Genomic DNA, 9,393 nt, shown 5'->3' with positions numbered 1-9,393 from the left:
AAAAGTTTAAAGATCCAATTTTTTAATTTTGTCAAGGTGGGAAACAAATTAAAAATTGGATATTGGAACCCATTTTTCTGTTTTTCCAAATGTCCGTTTGTGCTTAGAAAATTGAACTGATAAGCGTTACACTGACCCCATTCAAGCCCATTTCCAATTTTTCCAAATCGAGCCACCAATCACAACCGCTGAGGCTTAACACGATGACGATCGGTCTGATTGGTTTTAGGCCTATCCAATTGCGCCCAGAGGCATTTTAGGAAATTTGGAAATGGGCTGTGAATGAACCTTCCCCAGATCCTTCTCAGTTACAACTGAGAAGGATCTGGTGTCAACCAGGCTAGCTAAAAATAACATCTGTAAAAGAAATAAAGACAGTTCAGAGGTTGTTCAAGCTCAAAAAGGGTTCTCATGAGTCATGTCTTGTTTTACTTCCTATCGCCTCCTTTGTGATCGTGTGCCCGGCCCTGACCTGTCTCACCTGTTCTTCCTCTACCTCTTTATTTCAGTCTGGTGTTCTCGTGTTTCAGTGTCTGATTGTCTGCATCTGTCTGGCTCTCAGTGTGTCTTCCTAGTGTTTAATTTCCTCCAGTGTGTTTGTATTTTCTTTTGTTGTCTGGTGGGTTTTTTTGTTGTCTTTTTTTGGATTCAGCTTTTTGTTTTTTAAAGCTGGCTTTGTGTTCTATCAACGAGTCTACTGGCTGTCCTCCCTTTTGAACTCTCAAACCCTGACAGAATACAATCATAAAAAGATCAAAACAATCATTTTGAGCTTTTAAAGTGCCCATATTATGAAAAAAAAAAATCACTTTTCTGGGATTTGGGGTGTTGTTATTTTGTGTCTCTGGTGCTTCCACACACATACAAACTTGAAAAAAAAAAAACATCCATGCTGTTTAGAGTGAGATACGAGTTTCTGAATGTGTCCTGCCTTCAGTCTCCGGGTGAGCTGGTCAAAATCGGCAGGGCTGTCTACGTCATTGGCTGAAACATTTAGTGTGTGCTAACCACTTTAGCTAAAACCACATCAGCTAGCTGTTTCTCCAACTTCGATCAGTACAAGGCAGGATTAGGCGGGAGACTTCTTCTAAACAAGGGCACACTTCCAACTTTGCGTGGAATATCTGCAGACGAGGGACTTGTAAGTAGTTCTATACAATTTCTTTTGTAGATTAGGGTGAATTCGTGTGTGTTGTAGCAGTGTTTTGCCATTGACAATGAGGTGGCAAACCGCTAACTGCTAGCAGCGTTAGCTTCTAGCTAGTAGTCCTTACCTAGCTACTGCACATGTGCGACTCCCAACAAAGATGGGACAGAAGTGAGATGTCTCACTCTGTAGCTAAAACAGAGAGCTCAACACACAGGGTGAAAAGAGGAGCTGCAGCAATGTGCAGTACAACAAAAATATGGTGTTTTTTGAAAATTAAACCATGTAAACCTATTCTGGTACAACCTCAAATTACAATTATGAACCTGAAAATGAGCAGGATATGAGCACTTTAAATTGCCAGTCATCACCATTTGTAAAACAGTGAGAAACAAGTAACTTACTTAAGATATGAAATTCATTTGTGGTAACGGCGCATTCATGTGCCCCTCTCGGACAGTCCGAGTTTTCGAGTTTGGTGTGTTCGCACGCTCTCAATCGGAACGCGTGAAAGTTATTCGTCAGTACAGTGGCATGTTCAATCTCAAAAAGGTGGGCACCGTTTTGCTACGGTTTCCTGGTGGACGACATGTTTCCTCGGCGTGAAACGGCTTTGACTTTTGTTTTCTCTCGTTTGGTGGGTGTGCCTCTCGTTTATTGGCCGTGTCACAGGTGATACCCAATCAGCAGAGACGTGTCTGTAAACTCATCGTAATAAAAAGGCAGAGCGCTTGCGCACACAACAGTGTGTTCAACGCACCCCCGCTTCAGTTTAGAAAAACGTATTGCTACGCTTGTCGGGGCTGAACGTGGCCATGGTGATACTATTGCTAAAATTCATTATTAAAGTTGGCTTCTTGACCATTTTGTCTTATGAATAAATATAATGTATAGTTGTTTGAAATACAGCATGTTATCTTGACTAAAATATGGTATTAAACATATTTATTTCAACCTTTATCTTAAGTCGGGCACCTGGGTAGCTCACCTGGTAGAGTGCGCGCCCATATATAGATGTTCACTCCTCAACGCAGCGGCCGCGGGTTTGACTCCGACCTGCGGCCCTTTGCTGCGTGTCGTTTCCCCCTCTCATGTCTTCAGCTGTTCTATAAAAACAAAGGCCTCAAATGCCCAAAAAATAATCTTTAAAAAAAAGAAAGTTGTCTACATCCATCCAGAACATTCTTGTGTATATACAGTGGGGGGAAAAAGATGGGAAATACTTTCTTTTTATGATCCAGAGAAATATATATCCATATCCAGTTTAAATCTTTGTAGCACAAGTTTAGGAGGGGGGAGGAGAAGGGCTGAGCGGTGACGAAGGAGATGGAGGGCAGACGGAGGGAGGGACGAGCACACTGAGAGGAAACACTGACGGCTTTATCTGGAACACAACGGGAAGGACACAGTCAATGACATCATCCATGACATCACAGCTGAAGACTTGACCTTTGAACTTGCACATCGGTAGGTCAGTGATACGTCAGCGATACGTGAACTTTGACCTCAATAAAAGCAGACTGTGAGGGACTCTCTCTGCAGAGTTTAAATGAGTTATCTGAAACAAACGGCAGCCTAAACGGTCAAAAACCTGAATGGACTCTGGTGTACATAACTAAAAGTCTAATATTTTGAGAGAAAAAGTCGAATACTTTGAAAATAAAAGTCAAATTATTTTAGAAAGAATTCTGTATTTTAGAGAAATGTCAGCCACTAAAACTTGAACATTAGCAACCAGTTTTGGTTCTAAAACTAAAGGTTGCTTTGTAGTCTGGACGGCCCAAATGGATGCTGCCCGTCAGTCAAGGTTTTGGAAAGCTAGAAGGAAAGTGCTGCGCTGGTTTGTAAAAGGAGCATAAACAGGTTAAAACCTGAATGGACTCTGGTGTGGAAGCTGCCTGTTATTAAATAGTCTGAGTTTCCAAGTTCAGAAGTAATTTTTTGGGCGTTTTGGCCTTTATTTTGATAGGGCAGATGAAGACAGGAAAGGGGGTAGAGAGAAGGGGGGAGGACACGCAGCAAAGGGCCGTGGGTAAGGACTAAGCCCCGGCACATGGGGCGCACGCCCCACCAGGCGAGCCACCAGGGCGCTCTGGAAGGTTGTTTTTAACATTAGATAAGCTGGTGATATTTTGCTGAAATTCTTCTTGACCAGTTTTTCTTATGAATACTCAATTTCCAAAAAAAAAAAAAAAATAGTTGTATGACATACAGCATGTTATCTTAACTAAACTACAGTATTAAACATACTGTATTTATTTCAACATTTAATATCTTGAAAGACTCTGCCTTAAGCTTGTTGTTGATACAGTATTGATCACAAACTGTCGATGCGTCCTCTACACATTAAATATCAAAATCATCTTGATGAAGGGACAGTAACATAATTGTGTAATATGTATAAAAATATTGTCAGAGTATAGATCACTACGTGATGATCACTACACATTGCCAGACCTGCTATGACATCACTCCCTTACTGTAATCATCAACGACATCATCATCGAGATCATCGGCAGTTTACAGAACCAATTTCTCTCCAGTGACTTTTGATTTCAAGGCAGGGCTGTAGTCAAGAACGACTTAATCAAGTCCAAAAAAATTCAAGGGAAAAAAGGTGAAAAAACAAACAAACCTGTGTGGGTGTGTAAGATGAGTCCGTGTCCGTGCGAAGAAACAATACTGACGTGTTGAGTTGTGACATAAAAAGCACCTGTTTGTCTCTACCTGGGATCCCCTTACGAGGTATTCGAGGCCTTATGTGATTAGCATCATGAGTTTGCAGAATGTGACAGCTAACCAGTCAGACAGCCTCGCTGATCTTTGATCATCACTGCAGGAACAGCAACGTGCACTATATCACTGTTTTTCTCAATCACTTTAGCGCAATCCTCAAATGACTATTAAACTTTGTCAAACTATATATGACTATTTATATGAACATCAGGTCAGGTGTTCACATGACTATAGTCATTTATTATTGCGTAATTATTGAGTAAGCCCTGCAGATCAAAATAGTTTGCATTTATTTGCTATATATATAACTCTCAAATGCAACTATACACATGTTCACTGTGTAAATCCATACCATGCAAAATAGAGCAACCAACAATCACAATAACCTGTCACATATATATTAGATACATAATAGTAATGTGGTGTTGTTGTAAAAGTTGTCAGATGGATAGATGTAGGCTAGATGGGGAACAATACAATTTCCTTTATATTTAGAGCAACCAAACACAAGCAGGTGACAGGTGAGGATATCACAGCAGATTGTTGTGTGTGTGTGTGTGTGTGTGTGTGTGTGTGTGTGTGTGTGTGGGGGGGGATATCAAGTGTGATGTCGATGACATGTTGTGGTCAGACAGAGAGGAGAGATTGGACGACCCTTGAGGTTGATACATTTGCAGAATATTTTCTTTTCTCTTGTACAGCAGTACATCTTGTACAGCAGTTCCTGATTATGTTGCTGTTGTATATATCTTTTTTTCTGTACAAGCTTCCTTTGTGTATTTGTGGTTGGCTGGTGTGTTCATACATTGAACAAGTATAGTGTGTGTGCCATGGCTGACATCAATACTCTTCAGCTGCCTCAATGTACAATGTTAGCAACTGGACAATATTCCATAGGGTAACTATCACCCTGCTCTAAATTGTGAGGAAATTGTATTGTTTCCCATCTAGCCTACGTTTATCCATCTGACAACTTTTACAACAACACCAGATTACTATTATATATGTGACAGGTTATTGTGAGTGTTGGTTGCTCTATTTTGCATGTATGGATTTACACAATGAACATGTGTATACACTGAAAAAAAATGGTTCTTTGGCCTTGTAAATATTACATTTATTACACCATTAAATTCTACTAGAAATGATCATTTCAGTGGTTTTACTTAAAAATGTTAGCTTTATTTAATGTGTTACTTGGTATTTATTAATACTTTTGTATCATCATTTTTATATGTACATTTGAACTAAAACACCAAGTAATATTTACTTAACTATTGTGTTGAATGTATTACCTGACAAAATCAAGTCAAATTTACTTGCAACTGGGAGCAAGCTTGGCAAGCTCCATTGCTGCCGTCAGAGGAGATTTGGCGCTTGTTAATTACTTCACGTGACACGCCAACAGGTCAGGACCGGTCAGGACTGTTCTCTTAATAATCCATGGTCAGGACGAGGACGGCAACTTTTGAGCAGAGGACGGTTTGGGAACTCATAAGCCATTTTGAAGTGGGAATTCGTGGATGTGGAGCCATGTGAGTATGTTTATATGACTGTTTGTTTGTCAGCTTAAGTCAGTGTTTGGGTATTGAAAACGTAACATTAGTTGAGCAGTTTAGACTAAGGTGACCAGATTTCTGAGACAAAATCCGGGGACATTTTCAGCTCAGAAGCGTAAATACCTCCAAAACAGGTAATGTTTTTATCTTTGTAAAACTTAAAAGGGGACACTGCCCCAGAGGCGTCACTAGACCTAGAGCTGCACTGGGGCACAAGCACCCCCTAGGGGGGGTTCATGGGGATGCTCCCCTGTAAGAAAATGTTGTCTATTTTAACAGTTAAATGCATCAATCTGGTGCACTTTGAAAAGAAATTCAGACAACCATGTTGGAGTAGTTTTGGAGACATGCCTCTTGGTAATTATAACATATATTAAAAAAAATGTTATGGCGAGAAACATTCCCCCAAAATTATGCATATGCCTATTTTTGAAAAGTAAGTGCTGTAATACAACTAGCAGAACACTAATTATGTGTGAGGTAAGTTTAGCGACACCACTCTATTTAATTATTAAAATATTAAATGTTTTTGGCAAAACATATTCCCCAAAATTATGATTATGCTTATTTTTTAAAGATAAGTGCTGTAGTACAATCAACAGGGGAGTTTCTATGTGTGAAGTAGTTTTGGAGACATTACTCTCTGTAATTATGACATGTATTACATTTTTTTGGCAAAAAAGATTCCCCAAAATTAGGCATATGCCTATTTTTGAAAAGTAAGTGCTGTAGTATAACCTACAGAAGACTAATTATATGTGAGGTAAGTTTAGAGACACAACTCTATTTAATTATTAAAATATAAAATGTTTTTGGCAAAAACTATTCCCCAAAATTATGAATATGCTTATTTTTTTTTTAAGTAAGTGCTGTAGTACAACTAGCAGGAGACAAGTTATAATTGAGGTAAGTTTGGAGACACTACCTTATTTAATCATTAAATTAATAAATACTTTTGTTGTATATCTTTTCGGTGTTGTAGTTTGTAGACGGTCCCTAAGCACTCGTTTTACAGCCGTCTCACCGCCGGCTGCTCGTAGAGACCAATGTTATTTCTCCTGGTTGGAACAGGGTTGATGTTTTACAAGCTTTTTCAGAAAATAAAACCAGACGGACAATGATCTGTAAAAATGACCTTAGGTTTCTGAGCGTTAATGTGAGTAACTGAGGGTTTTTTTGAGGGTAAAAGGCTTCAATTCCTGCATTCTGATACATTTTTAGGCACCAATTTATGGTAAAAATGTCAATATTTATTGCAAGGAAATCACAAAATTGTGGTGGCAGGTAACAATTCAAAATACAAAATATAATGGAATATTATTATATTCAGTAGTCCAGTAAGGGGGCTTACTTGACCCCAAAGTCCAGTTGTTTAATTAGCATGAACAGGGCTTCATGGTCACTTTTTTCCCCCCAAGGAGCACGTTTTGCTCCCAAGTTGAAAAATGTAGGACTGACTTAGGCTACTTAATCAGTTGTAATAGTCTTAATTGTAATAATCTATTACTTAATTGTAATAGTCTCTCCTCTTTTAAAAAACATCTTAAATCTTGGATTAGGGACAATTACAATTGCAACCATACACCACACACTTAAGCCCATGACCATATTTTGCTTTTATTTTATTTTTTTATACTGTACTTCATATTGTAATTATGTTGAAGGTTAGATGAAGTGAGCAATATATTGTCTGTTTGAGGGTATATTCATATTGTTTTAAAATTCCTGCTGTATTTATTACATTGCTACTGTATTTCTTAAATTTATAGTGTATTTGTATTGACTTTTGTATTTTAGGGTGCCTGTTAAGACCTGGCTAGGGACAACAGATGGAAACTAGCACTTGTGGCTAACTCTGGTTTGTTTACAGCAAGTGATTTGTCTGTTGATCAATGAGCATTGTCCCTATCAAATAAATAAATAAATAAAAATAAAGTGATGTTGAATATAGCCTACAGTGTAACGGACCACCACAGTTCATACATGTGAACTGCGGATTAATTGCAGAGTTTAACCTACATAGTGTAAAACTACTACGTAGGGATGAGCGAGTACAGCATTATCTGTATCTGTATCTGTATCTGTTAACCATATGAATTATCTGTATCTGTATCTGTACTCGAACTGGGCGGGGCCTAACCCGGAAGTGGGCGGGGTTTAATAAGGAAGTGGGTCGGGTTGTCTTGAAATGGGCGGGGCTTTAACCTGTATGCTATTTTAAGCATGCAATTGATATGGGTTGATCAGAAATTGTTATATTTATTGCTGATTAGAAAACTATTTACATGACAGCATCAGCATTGAGCTTCAGATCAATGGTTTTGATCACGATGACAAACAAACTATATACAGAACAAGTTTTGCAACAATGAATACAACACATGCGTTTTGCGTACTCGGCAAAAGTGCTTTATCCGTACCGGATACTCGTTTCAGCCGAGTATCCAGCTCAACTCTAATACTACGTGAATGGGGCACAGCAGAAAGATGGAGCAGAACAACGCTGCTTGTTCAGGGTTTTCATGTGTACTCCTACAGGCCTACACTTCGCATCAGGCGTTAAAACCAACTGTACCGAATTAGACTACTATTTAACGCGATAACGAGACGTTTTTAACCGGGAATTAAACTGTTTCAATTTAATACTGATGCCGTCAGACGGCCGCGTGGACAGACAGCAGTCGGAGTTCCGGTGGAGCTCTGCGCCCGTCAGCAGCGGCTTCTCACTGCACAGCATGATGACCGGGAGGGTCCGGTACAGCCTGAACCCTGCAAACAGAGATCCCGTTTGAAGGTGACGTGCTTGATTTTGACTGAACGTCCCAATTTAAGTAACCTCTGATTGGGTCGGTCGGCGCATCCCGGGACCAGGCCGGCCGTTGCAGACTGGTCAAATGCTTAATATTACACAACAATACATTTGACCGGCCCACATTTAAAAAAATGGAACGGCCACTCTGGCAATTGCCAGAAATGCCAGAGGGCCAATCCTCCCCTGAATGAAGTATATTAGAAGGCCTTTTCCGCTGAGCGCCGAGCGTTAATGCGCAGCCTCCAACTGAGAGAAACAACGTAAATGTGAAGTCTTCTGGTAGCTGTGCCATGAGAAATCTCAATCATTCCCAATCTAGCAGAGACGGAGAGCGTAGGTATATGTAAGGAGATAACATGGATACAGGCTAATTATTGCTAACTAAAATGCTAGTTAACATTAGTAATTACACTTAAACAGCTAAACTGCCTGTGAGCTTCTCCTGTACTATACGGTAATTCCTCTACTATGCGACAGTAACTCCTGAGGTTATGACCCAATCGTTAGCCTATTTTTACAAAAACGTCTGCTACGGAGCCATAACGTGAGGTACAAGGTAATGGAGCCTTTTATACATTGTCGTGTTTCTTTAGAAATAAACAATGGACAAATAAAGTCTTTAAACTCTTCAGATGTAAAGTTATTCGCTGTCAAAGTGACGTCAAAATGAATGGCAGTCAATGGGATGCTAATGTCGGGTGAGTGTTTGGTAGCATCAAAATGGCGTCATAGGAGGTTCGAGTTCTGAAGCGAAGCTTACCCCCTTGTGAAAACCGGGGACATTTCTGGGGACAGCTCCAGCCGGGACATCTGGTCACCCTAGTTTAGCTGGCTAACGTTAGCTTGTTATCGTGTTATAGTTGCATTTGAGAGTTATATGATTCAATAGCAAATAATTGCAAACTATTTTGATCTGCAGGGCTTACTCTGTGCATTTTGTGCCAAAGCAATAATAAATGACTATAGTCATGTGAACAACAGACCTAATGTTCATATAAATAGTCATATATAGTTTGAAAAAGTTTAATAGTCATTTGACGATTGTGCCAGAGCGATTGAGAAAAAACGTATAATAAAACATCAGATTTTATAAACTACATGTTTTGTGTGCAAAAATCCTAATGTGTAAAGTAACTGAA

General features: G+C 39.4%; 1 long non-coding RNA gene across 1 annotated transcript; it reads left to right on the top strand.

Annotated features, from left to right (window-relative positions):
• The first annotated feature begins 4,934 nt into the window (after positions 1–4,934).
• On the top strand, positions 4,935–9,171 carry LOC118494981. Its single transcript, XR_004897213.1, has 3 exons — positions 4,935–4,952; positions 5,923–5,926; positions 9,115–9,171. It is a non-coding gene; the product is annotated as an uncharacterized LOC118494981 (long non-coding RNA).
• Positions 9,172–9,393: the final 222 nt, after the last annotated feature.

This window comes from Sander lucioperca, chromosome 4, assembly GCF_008315115.2.
Source record: "Sander lucioperca isolate FBNREF2018 chromosome 4, SLUC_FBN_1.2, whole genome shotgun sequence".
Taxonomy (NCBI): Eukaryota; Metazoa; Chordata; class Actinopteri; order Perciformes; family Percidae; genus Sander; species Sander lucioperca.
Note: the sequence above shows the minus strand (reverse complement) of the source record. Positions and strands in the feature narration are given on the sequence as shown.